The sequence below is a fragment of the Chiloscyllium plagiosum genome, chromosome 3, assembly GCF_004010195.1.
Source record: "Chiloscyllium plagiosum isolate BGI_BamShark_2017 chromosome 3, ASM401019v2, whole genome shotgun sequence".
Taxonomy (NCBI): Eukaryota; Metazoa; Chordata; class Chondrichthyes; order Orectolobiformes; family Hemiscylliidae; genus Chiloscyllium; species Chiloscyllium plagiosum.
This window is the reverse complement of record NC_057712.1, coordinates 14,659,269-14,669,659: the sequence shown is the minus strand read 5'-3', so window position 1 is coordinate 14,669,659 and position 10,391 is coordinate 14,659,269.

The window sequence follows — 10,391 nt, the reverse complement described above, 5'->3', positions numbered from 1 at the left end:
AGAGGATGCCATGATGGGGCACTGGGAGTTCACCATGCTGTGCCGAGAGGGTGCCATGATGGGGCACTGGGAGATCACCACGCTGGGCCGAGAGGATACCATGATGGAGCGTTGGGAGATCCCCATGCTGGGCCGAGAGGATGCCATGGTGGGGAACTGGGAGATCACCACGCTGGGCCGAGAGGATACCATGATGGGGCACTGGGAGATCACCATGCCGGGCCGAGAGGATGCCATGATGGGGCACTGGGAGATCACCATGTCAGACCGAGAGGATGCCATAATGGGGCACTGGGAGATCACCATGCTGGGCCGAGAGGATGCCATGATGAGACACTGGGAGATCACCATGCCGGGCCGAGAGGATGCCATGATGGGGCACTGGGAGATCACCATGTCAGGTCGAGAGGATGCCATGATGGGGCACTGGGAGATCACCATGCTGGGCCAAGAGGATGCCATGATGGGGCACTGGGAGATCACCATGCCGGGCCGAGAGGATACCATGATGGGGCACTGGGAGATCACCATGTCAGGCTGAGAGGATACCATGATGGGGCACTGGGAGATCACCATGCCAGGCCGAGAGGATGCCATGATGGGGCACTGGGAGATCACCATGTCAGGCTGAGAGGATGCCATGATGGGGCACTGGGAGATCACCACGCCGGGCCGAGAGGATGCCATGATGGGGCACTGGGAGATCACCACGCTGGGCCGAGAGGATACCATGATGGGGCATTGGAAGATCACCACGCCGGGCCGAGAGGATACCATGATGGGGCACTGGGAGATAACCTCGCCGGGCCAAGAGGATACCATGATGGGGAACTGGGAGATCCCCATGCCGGGCCAAGAGGATACCATGATGGGGTAGTGGGAGAACATCATGCCGGGCCGAGAGGATGCCATGATGGGACACTGGGAGATCACCACACCGGGCTGAGAAGACACCATGATGGGGCACTGAGAGATCTCCACGCTGTGCCTGGAAGATGCCATGTTGGGCTATTGGGAGATTGCCACGCCAGGCCGAGGGGACGCCATGATCAGACTGGCAGATTTGGATTTAATAACGATGAGCTCCAGATGCCAGTTGTTCATCACAGTGAAGTTTGCTGGCTGATTCCAATGCTAGTTTTGTCTGCCACTAAGCTCTCGTAAAAGATGAAGCAACATGAGGCAGGAGTCAAGGATTGACTAAGGCCTAACTGAACCTTTCGAATCTTTTTAAAGTGCCAGGAAAATCTTTGCTGTTTGCACTTCCTGTCGAAAAACCAGACTGTTCTCTTTATGGAATGGTCAACAGTGACACATTGAAAGATATCTGCTTAAACAACTAAAGACTTGTGCTAATTGGGCAGAGCATTTACATCACCAACTCTGCACATTTCATCAACAATCTTATGCAGAGTCCAACAAGCTGAAGTCACTGGCTTTCAATTTGACAGACCTAATGGCACATTTAGGAAAATCAAGAAAGATAAATCCCCAGGCCAAACCGAGACCACCCGTCCAGAACAATGTGAAGCTGGAAAGCTGACAGCTGTAAACAATGTGATACCAAGAGACATTGGTCACACATGTACAAGACATCTGCTTCCAAACACCAATCCAGACCAACGAGATGTACAACATCACAACACTGGCAGTTAGGAAAGTATAAAGAAGGTGCACAACACAAAAAGAGAATCAGAGTCCACCAGGAGTATATTTCACAAGGTAATCAAGCTTTTACACATTGCTAATCACACTCACCATGTCAATGATACAGAAGCTTTTATAACCATGAAGATCCATAGTCCTTAAAAGGTGGATTACGCACAGAGAAAGTTAAATTCTAAACTAAATCTAAATGGGAGCTAGCGCAAAACATCTTGAAAGAGATGTAACTCAACAAGTAGCAAGATACTCCTTTTCAGCTGCGTTTGATGCTCTAGATAACGATGTTGAAGAAGATCTCAAGGTTCATATACTACAGTTTGGCCAAAGCCAGTGTGAACAGTTGCAATTGGCAACTTGTAAAGATGAGCAACTACAAGCTCTGCAAAAGATCATCATCCAGCGATGAGTTGACATTGTTGATGAAGTATCTGAGAAGGTGTGCTCACTTTAAACATGCAGTGATGAAATCAGTAGACCACAACACTTCATTTTCAAGGTCAAACAAGCCCTAATACCAAAACAATTACACTGAGGTATATTTCCACATTGCACCAGAGATACATGGGTATTAAAGACATATCAGGGACATATCCTTTTTACTTTGTGATAAGGGGACTAGCAGGGATGGCAGTGCAGGGAGAACAATGTTCCTCCTGCATGATGTTTGAGGTGATGGACGCCATTAGTGTCCCATCCAAGTACATCTGCAGGAAGTTCACCTAACTCTCACTCCTCCAAGACTGTGCTGAGGAACTGGAGCGGGAGCTGGATGAACTTCAGATCATTCGGGAGGCAGAGGCTGTGATAGATAGGAGTTACAGGGAAGTAGTTACTCCTGAGCAAGAAGAAAGCTGGGTGACTGTTCGAAGGGGGAAAGAACAGTCAGTGGAGGGATCCCCTGTGGTCGTTCCCCTGAAAGACATGTATACCGTTTTGGATACTGCTGAAGGGGACGACTTGCCAGGGATATGCAGTGAGGCCCAGGTCTCTGGCACAGAGCCTGTCCCTGTTGCACAGAAGGGAAGGAAGGAAAGGAGGAGAGTGTTAGTCATTGGGGACTCTTTGGTTAGAGGCTCAGATAGAAGGTTTGTTGGGACCGAACGAGGCTCACAGTTGGTGTCTTGCCTCCCAAGTGCCAGGGTCCGTGATGTCTTGGATCGTATCTTTGGGGTCCTGAAGGTAAAGGGTGACCAGCCTCAAGTCGTTGTCCATGTAGTTACCAACGACATAGGTAGAAAGAGTGATAGGGATGTAAGGCAGGATTTCAGGGAGCTGGGGTGGAAGCTGAGAGCTAGAACAAACAGAGTTGTTATCTCTGGTTTGTTACCCGTGCCAATGATAGCGATGCAAGGAATAGGGAGAGATATCAGCTGAACACGTGGCTGCCAGGATGGTGCAGGAGAGAGGGTTTCAGGTACTTGGATAATTGGGGCTCATTCTGGGGAAGGTGGGACTTGTACAAACAGGACGGTCTTCACTTGAACCAGAAGGGTACTAATATCCTGGGTGGGAAATTTGCTGGTGCTATTCAGGTGGGTTTAAACTAGCTCAGCAGGGGGGTGGGAACTGGAGGTGTAGTTGCAGTGCACAGGAGGATGAGAGTAGGAAGGACAGGGACAGGATTTCAGGGTCACAGCGATGTGCTGGCAGACAGCAATGTGGTTTGAAGTGTGTCTATTTCAACACCAGAAGTATCCGAAATAAGGTAGGTGAGCTTGCAGCGTGGACAGGTACCTGGGACTTCGATGTTGTGGCCATTTCAGAGACATGGATAGAACAAGGTGAGGAATAGGTGTTGCAGGTTCCAGGGTTTATATCTTTCATTAAAAACAGGTAAGGCTGTAAAAGTGGGGGAGGCGTGGCCTTGTTAGTCAAGGATAGTATAACAGTGGCTGAGAGAAGTTTTGGTGATGACTCGTCTTTTGAGGTAGTGTGGGCTGAGGTTAGAAACAGGAGAGGGGAAGTTACACTGCTTGAAGTTTTTTATAGGCCTCCACAGAGTTCCAGGGAGGTGGAAGAGAGGATTGGCAAAATTATTCTCAGTAGGAGTGAAAGGAACAGGGTGGTCATTATGGGGGACTTTAACTTCCCCAACATTGACTGGAAATGCTATAACTCTAGTACATCGGATGGATCAGTTTTTGCCCAATATGTACAGGAGGGTTTCCTGACACAGTATGTCGAAGGGCCGACAAGAGGGGAGGCCACATTGGATCTGGTGCTTGGTAATGAACCAGGCCAGATGTTTGATTTAGTTGTAGGTGAGCACTATGGAGACAGTGACCATAATTCAGTTACATTTAGTTGAGCGATGGAAAGGGACAGCTGCATGCCACAAGTCAAGAGTTGTCGATGGGGCAAGGGCAATTATAATGCGATTAGGCTAGAATTAGGATACATAGAATGGGGTAGCAAAATGCAGGGGATGCAGACAATGGAAATGTGGAACTGGTTTAAGGAACAGATATTGCATGTCCTTGATAGGTATGTGCCTGTCAGGCAGGGAGGAAGTGATAAGGTAAGGGAACCGTGGTTTACTGCAGAAATTGCATCTCTTATTAAAAAAAGAGGAGGCCTATGTGTTGATGAGGCGATGGAGAGTTACAGATCAGCTGGAAGGATTTAAAGAGAGAGTTAATAAGAGCAAAGAGAGGACACGAGCAGTCTTTAGCAAATAAAATAAAGGAGAACCCTAAAGCTTTCTATAGGTATGTGAGGAATAAAAGGGCGATTAGGGTAGGAATAGGGCCAGTCAAAGACAGAAGTGGGAAGTTGAGTGTGGACCCTGTGGAGATCGGAGAGGTGCTAAACGAACATTTCTCATGGGTTTTCATTCAGGAAAAGGAGAGCATTGTGGAGGAGAAGAAAGAGGTACGAGATATTAGACTAGAAAGGATCGAGATTAGTTACAAACAGGTGTTATCAATTCTAGAAGAAGTGAAAGTAGACAAGTCCCATGGGCCGGATGGGATTTATCCGAGGATTCTCTGGGAAGCTAGGGAGGATATAGCAGAGCCTTTGGCTTTGATATTTGAGTCATCATTGTCTACAGATTTAGTACCAGAGGTCTGGAGGATTGCAAATGTTGTGCCCTTGTTCAAGATGACCCAGGTAATTATAGACCAGTGAGCCTTACTTCTGTTATAGGAAAGGTTTTGGAAAGGATTATAAGATATAAGATTTATAATCATCTAGCAAGCAACAAGTTGATTACGAATAGTCAACATGGTTTCGTCAAGGGCAGGTCGTGTCTCAGAAACCTCATTGAGTTTTTTGAGAAGGTGACCAAGCATGTAGATGAGGGTAGGGCAGTTGACGTGGTGTACATGGACTTCAGTAAAGCCTTTGATAAGGTTCCACATGATAGGCTGATAGAGAAAATGCAGAGGCATGGAATTGAGGGTGATTTAGTAGTTTGGATTAGAAACTGGCTTCCTTTAAGAAGGCAGTGAGTGGTGGTTGATGGAAAATATTCAGCCTGGAGTCCAATTACTAGTGGTGTGCCACAAGGATCTGTTTTGGGACCACTGCTGTTTGTCATTTTTATAAATGACTTAGACGCAGGCATAGGTGGATGCATGAGTAAATTTGCAGATGATACTAAAGTCAGAGGAGTAGTGGACAGTTTGGAAGAATGTTACAGGTTGCAGGGAGACTTGGATAAACTGCAGAATTGAGCTGAGAGGTGGCAAATGGTGTTCAATGCAGCTAAAAGTGAGGTGATGCACTTTGGGAAGAATAACAGAAAGGCAGAGTACTTTGTCAATGGAAAGATTCTTGGTAGTGTGGATGTGCAGAGGGATCTTGGAGTCCATGTACATAGATCCCTGAAAGTTGCCACCCAGGTGGATAGTGCTGTTAAGAAGGCATATGGTAGGTTAGGTTTCATTCGTAGAGGGATTGAGTTCCGGAACCGCAATGTCATGCTGCAACTATACAAAATGCTGGTGCGGCCACGCTTGGAATATTGTGAACAGTTCTGGTCCCTATATTTCGGGAAGGATGTGGAAGCATTGGAAAAGGTGCAGAGGAGATTTACCAGGATGTTCCCTGGTCTGGAGGGAGGGTCTTATGAAGAAAGGCTGAGAGACTTGAGTCTGCTCTCATTGGAAAGAAGAAGGCTAAGAGGGGATTTGATCGAGACATACGGATGATCAGAGGATTAGATAGGGTAGACTGTGAGAGTCTTTTTCCTAGGATGATGACGTCAGCATGTACGAGGGGGCATAACTACAAATTGAAGGGTGATAGATTTAAGAGAGATGTCAGAGGCAGGTTCTTTATGCAGGTAAGGGTGTGGAATGCCCTACTTGCTAATGTAATCAACTCAGCCACATTAGGGAGATTTAAACAATCCTTAGATCAGCACTTGGATGATTTTGGGATAGTGTAGGGGGATGAGTTGAGAATAGTTCACAGGTCAGCATAACACCGAGGGCTGAAGGGCCTGTTCTGCATTGTATTGTTCTACGTTCTATGTTCTAAGACACAATGCAACTTGTGCACTAACTGGCAGGGGATGAATTGGGATATTCAATGACTCATGAACGCAGGTGAGGCATGTCAACTGTATCAACCCCAGCAGTGGAGGGAGGGTCTCTGCACCTTTATAATTTTTCATCCACTCCTTGGGCAAAAGTAGCAAAAGAATTATTGACAATGGTTATTATTGATTACTTATCTAAACTTGTTATAGATTACTTATGTCAATTTCCAATCGTCAGTGACTTAGCAACACAATGAACATAACTGCTGCTGAAACAGTGAGTGCTCCTTCCAGTATATTTCATGGCCTAGATCAAATACCATTTGACAACAGACCATAGTGCACTAGCTAGCCGTACCAGCGCCCCCATATTAATGACATAAGCCAAAGATAAGAAAAAGAAAAAGTAAAAATGAAGGCAAAGTTCATCACACATCAATTTCAGTTCAGGGAATGCTGTTTAAAATGACAAATACTGGATTACGTGGACATGGTGACCAAAGAAGACCTCCACGCTGGGACCAGACTGCCAAAGCAAGGCCACCCCTGGAGGACACGGTACCCCCCATGGGAAAACTGAGAGCACTACTCCAGGACGAAGTAACCCCCATGCCAAACCGAGACCACACCTCCGGGACAGGGCAACCCCCATGCCAAACCGAGACCACCCCTCTGGGACAGGGTAACCCCCATGGCAAACTGAGACCAAGCCTCCAGGACATGGTAACCCCCATGCCAAACCGAGACCACCCCTCCGGGACAAGGTAACCCCCATGCCAAACCAAGACCACCCCTCCAGGACAAGTTAACCCCAATGCCAAACACAGACCACCCCTCTGGGACAGGGTAACCCCCATGGCAAACCGACCCACCCCTCTGGGACAAGTTAGCCCCCAGGCAAACTGAGAACCCCCCCTCCAGGAGAAGATAAATAACATGCCGGACCGAGACCATCCCTCCAGGACAAGGTAAACCTCATGACTAAATGAGAACACCCCTTCAGGACAACGTAATCGTCATGGCAAACCGAGGCCACCCCTCCAGGACAAGGTAACCACCATGGCAAACCGAGACCACCTCTCCGGGACATGGTAACCACCATGGCAAACCGAGACCACCTCTCCGGGACAAGGTAACCACCATGGCAAACCGAGGCCACCCCTCCAGGACAAGGTAACCACCATGGCAAACCGAAGCCACCCCTCCAGGACAAGGTAACCACCATGGCAAACTGAGATCACCCTCTAGAACAAGGTAACCCTCATGGCAAACCGAGACCACCTCTCCGGGACAAGATAACCCCTACGGCAAACCGAGATCACCCATCTGGGACAAGGTAACCCCCACGGCAAACCGAGACCACCCCTCCAGGACAAGGTAACCCCCATGGCAAACTGAGACCACCCCTCCAGGACAAGGTAACTCCCGTGGCAAACCGAGACCACCCCTCCAGGACAAGGTAACCCCCATGGCAAACCGAGACCACCCCTCTGGGACAAGGTAACTCCCGTGGCAAACCGAGACCACCCCTCCAGGACAAGGTAACCCCCATGGCAAACCGAGACCACCCCTCTGGGACAAGGTAACTCCCATGGCAAACCGAGACCACCCCTCTGGGACAAGGTAACTCCCATGGCAAACTGAGACCACCCCTCTGGGACAAGGTAAGCCCCATGGCAAACCGAGACCACCCCTCCGGGACAAGGTAACTCCCGTGGCAAACTGAGACCACCCCTCCAGGACAAGGTAACCACCATGCCGGTCTGAGATTGCTACACTGGGCTGTTTAAATGCCCAGTGTTATGGATTCCACAGGATTCCCCATGCACACCTCAAATATATGCTGGAGTAATATCTGTTTGGCCGTCGGTAAATCTGTCATTAACAGTGTGAGGATAATAGGTTATGGGATAGTAATTAATATGGATAATTGCATGGGGATTGTTTTTTTTCTTGTTGGAGATTCTAAATGTCCTGGTTATCGTTTTTTTTTATTTATTCCCCACATTACCGCCTCACTGTGGCAGTGCTTATATGTTCCCAGCACCCGTGTTGTGTGTGTGCAGGTGTGAGAGACAGTGACAGACAACAACTACACACATCTTTATTCAATTCTCACCACCATGAAGAAAGGAAAAATCAAATAGAGTTGGAGGGGGAAATAAAACACGCCACTCCCTTCAGTGCCCACCTCCCCCTGAAAGTCTCGAGGGTGTTGGTGGACACCGCGTGCTCCTTCTCCAGAGACACCCGGGCACGGAGGTAAACACAGGAGAGGGGCAGGCAATCGGCCACAACGACCCCCTCCACAGCCCACTGCCTGGACTTGGTTATGGCCAATGTGGCCAGGCCCAGGAGCAGACCCATGAGAAGTTCCTCTAACCTGTCCTCCCCACCTCTGCACAGAGTGGCATGGAGATTGTGCGCAGGAGGTGCAATATGCAAAGTGATTAATTGATCAAAAATAACAAACCATTGCAGGCAAAGAATAATCAAAAAATCCAAAATGTGCAGCATTATATAAACAAAGTAACAAATTAAAGAATTCAGCTGGAAATCTTTTTCACTGAAGTCATGCAAAGAAGTAAATTGCTCCTTTACATCTTGATGTTGTTCACTTTGTTTTTATTATCCACCAGTCTTGTTGCAATTAATGATGTTGATGATTCATTTCTAGAAATAAACATGAACCTGCAATTACCCATGTAAATTGCAATATTATTTGGATCCAACATTGTGGTTGTCAGGAACCCCCCCCCCCCCAAGGGACTAATTAGCAATTTTCACTTCAGGCAAGTTAGTAATGGATGCTGATGGCTAATTGAACTGCAGTACTTTGAAAATACTGCCACTCTTTCACTAAAGGGGGAGTTTTGCCCCAGAATTATTTGAACTTTCTTCCTTATTTATTTATTCATTCACAGCATGTGGTTATCATTGGCAAGGTCAACAATTATTGGTTCAACCCATCTTAATTTCCCTTGAGAAGATGATGGTGAACTGCCTCTTGACCTGTTGTTGTCTAGATGGTGCATGTGCAGTAAAATCTAAGTGCTGCTAGGAAGGGGAATCCAGAACCTTAGCACACTGACAATGTAGGAATGATGATATCCCCAAGTCGGAAAGGTGTATAACATGGAGGGAAACTTGGGGGAAGTAGTGTCCTTGCAGTATCATTATTGCCCTTTTTCCAATAGAAGTTATGTTTTGGGTTTAATTTAGGGGATGTAAGCATTGCTAGCCTTTCCTCTGTTTCATCTGATGAAACATGTTGTTGGTGCTTCTCTCATCCAGGCAAGTGGAGAGTATTCCATCAAATTCCTGATTTGCGTCCTGCAGATATTGAAGTTTGTTACGGGATGGGTGGTGAGGACACAGTGTGTCAGTGGCCATTCCAGTTAAGTAATTCAGCAATGACGATTGCCATGAAATTTCAAGGGGAGATGGTTAGATTCACACTTCTTGAATCGAGACTATGGCACCCGTGTGGCATGGATGTCCCTTGTCACTCACCAACCCCCAACTGTGAATATGGACATGGGCTGCTTCATTTTCTGAGGAATTACTAATGGAACTGAGTGACCACTGTGTAATCACCAGCAAATGTTCCACTCCTGAGCTTGTGGTGGAGGGACAGTCACCAATGAAGCGAATGAAGATAGAAGGACTTTGTCACAATCCTGTGGAGTCCTGAAAATTACTCCAATGGTTAGATTTTACCCCCATAATTCTGCTAAAAGAAAAAAAACATAGGCTGCTGCAAGTGTCAGCTAATAACTGTAAGGCCAATAGAACATCTGAACGTTTAACAGCAGTTAGAACCAACAATCTTCACCCATAAAACATGTGCATTGAAAAAGAAAAGAAATGTAATGGTGGAGAAGGATATAAAGCTGAAAGGGAAGACATAAGGACTTGAGGCTGTTTTCATTAGAGAGAAGAAATTTGAGAGGTGACTTAATTGAGACATGCAAGATAATCAGAGGGTTAGATAGGGTGGACAGGGAGACCCTTTTTCCTCAGATGGTGATGGTTAGCACGAGGGAACATAGCTTTAAATTGAAGATTGATAGATATAGGAAAAATGTCGGAGGTAGTTTCTTTACTCAGAGAGTAGTAGGGCGTGGAACGGTCTACCTGCAACAGTAGTAGACTCGGCACCTTTAAGGGCATTTAAATGGTCATTGGATAGACAACTGGATGCAAATGGAATAGTGTAGGATAGATTAGGCTTCAGATT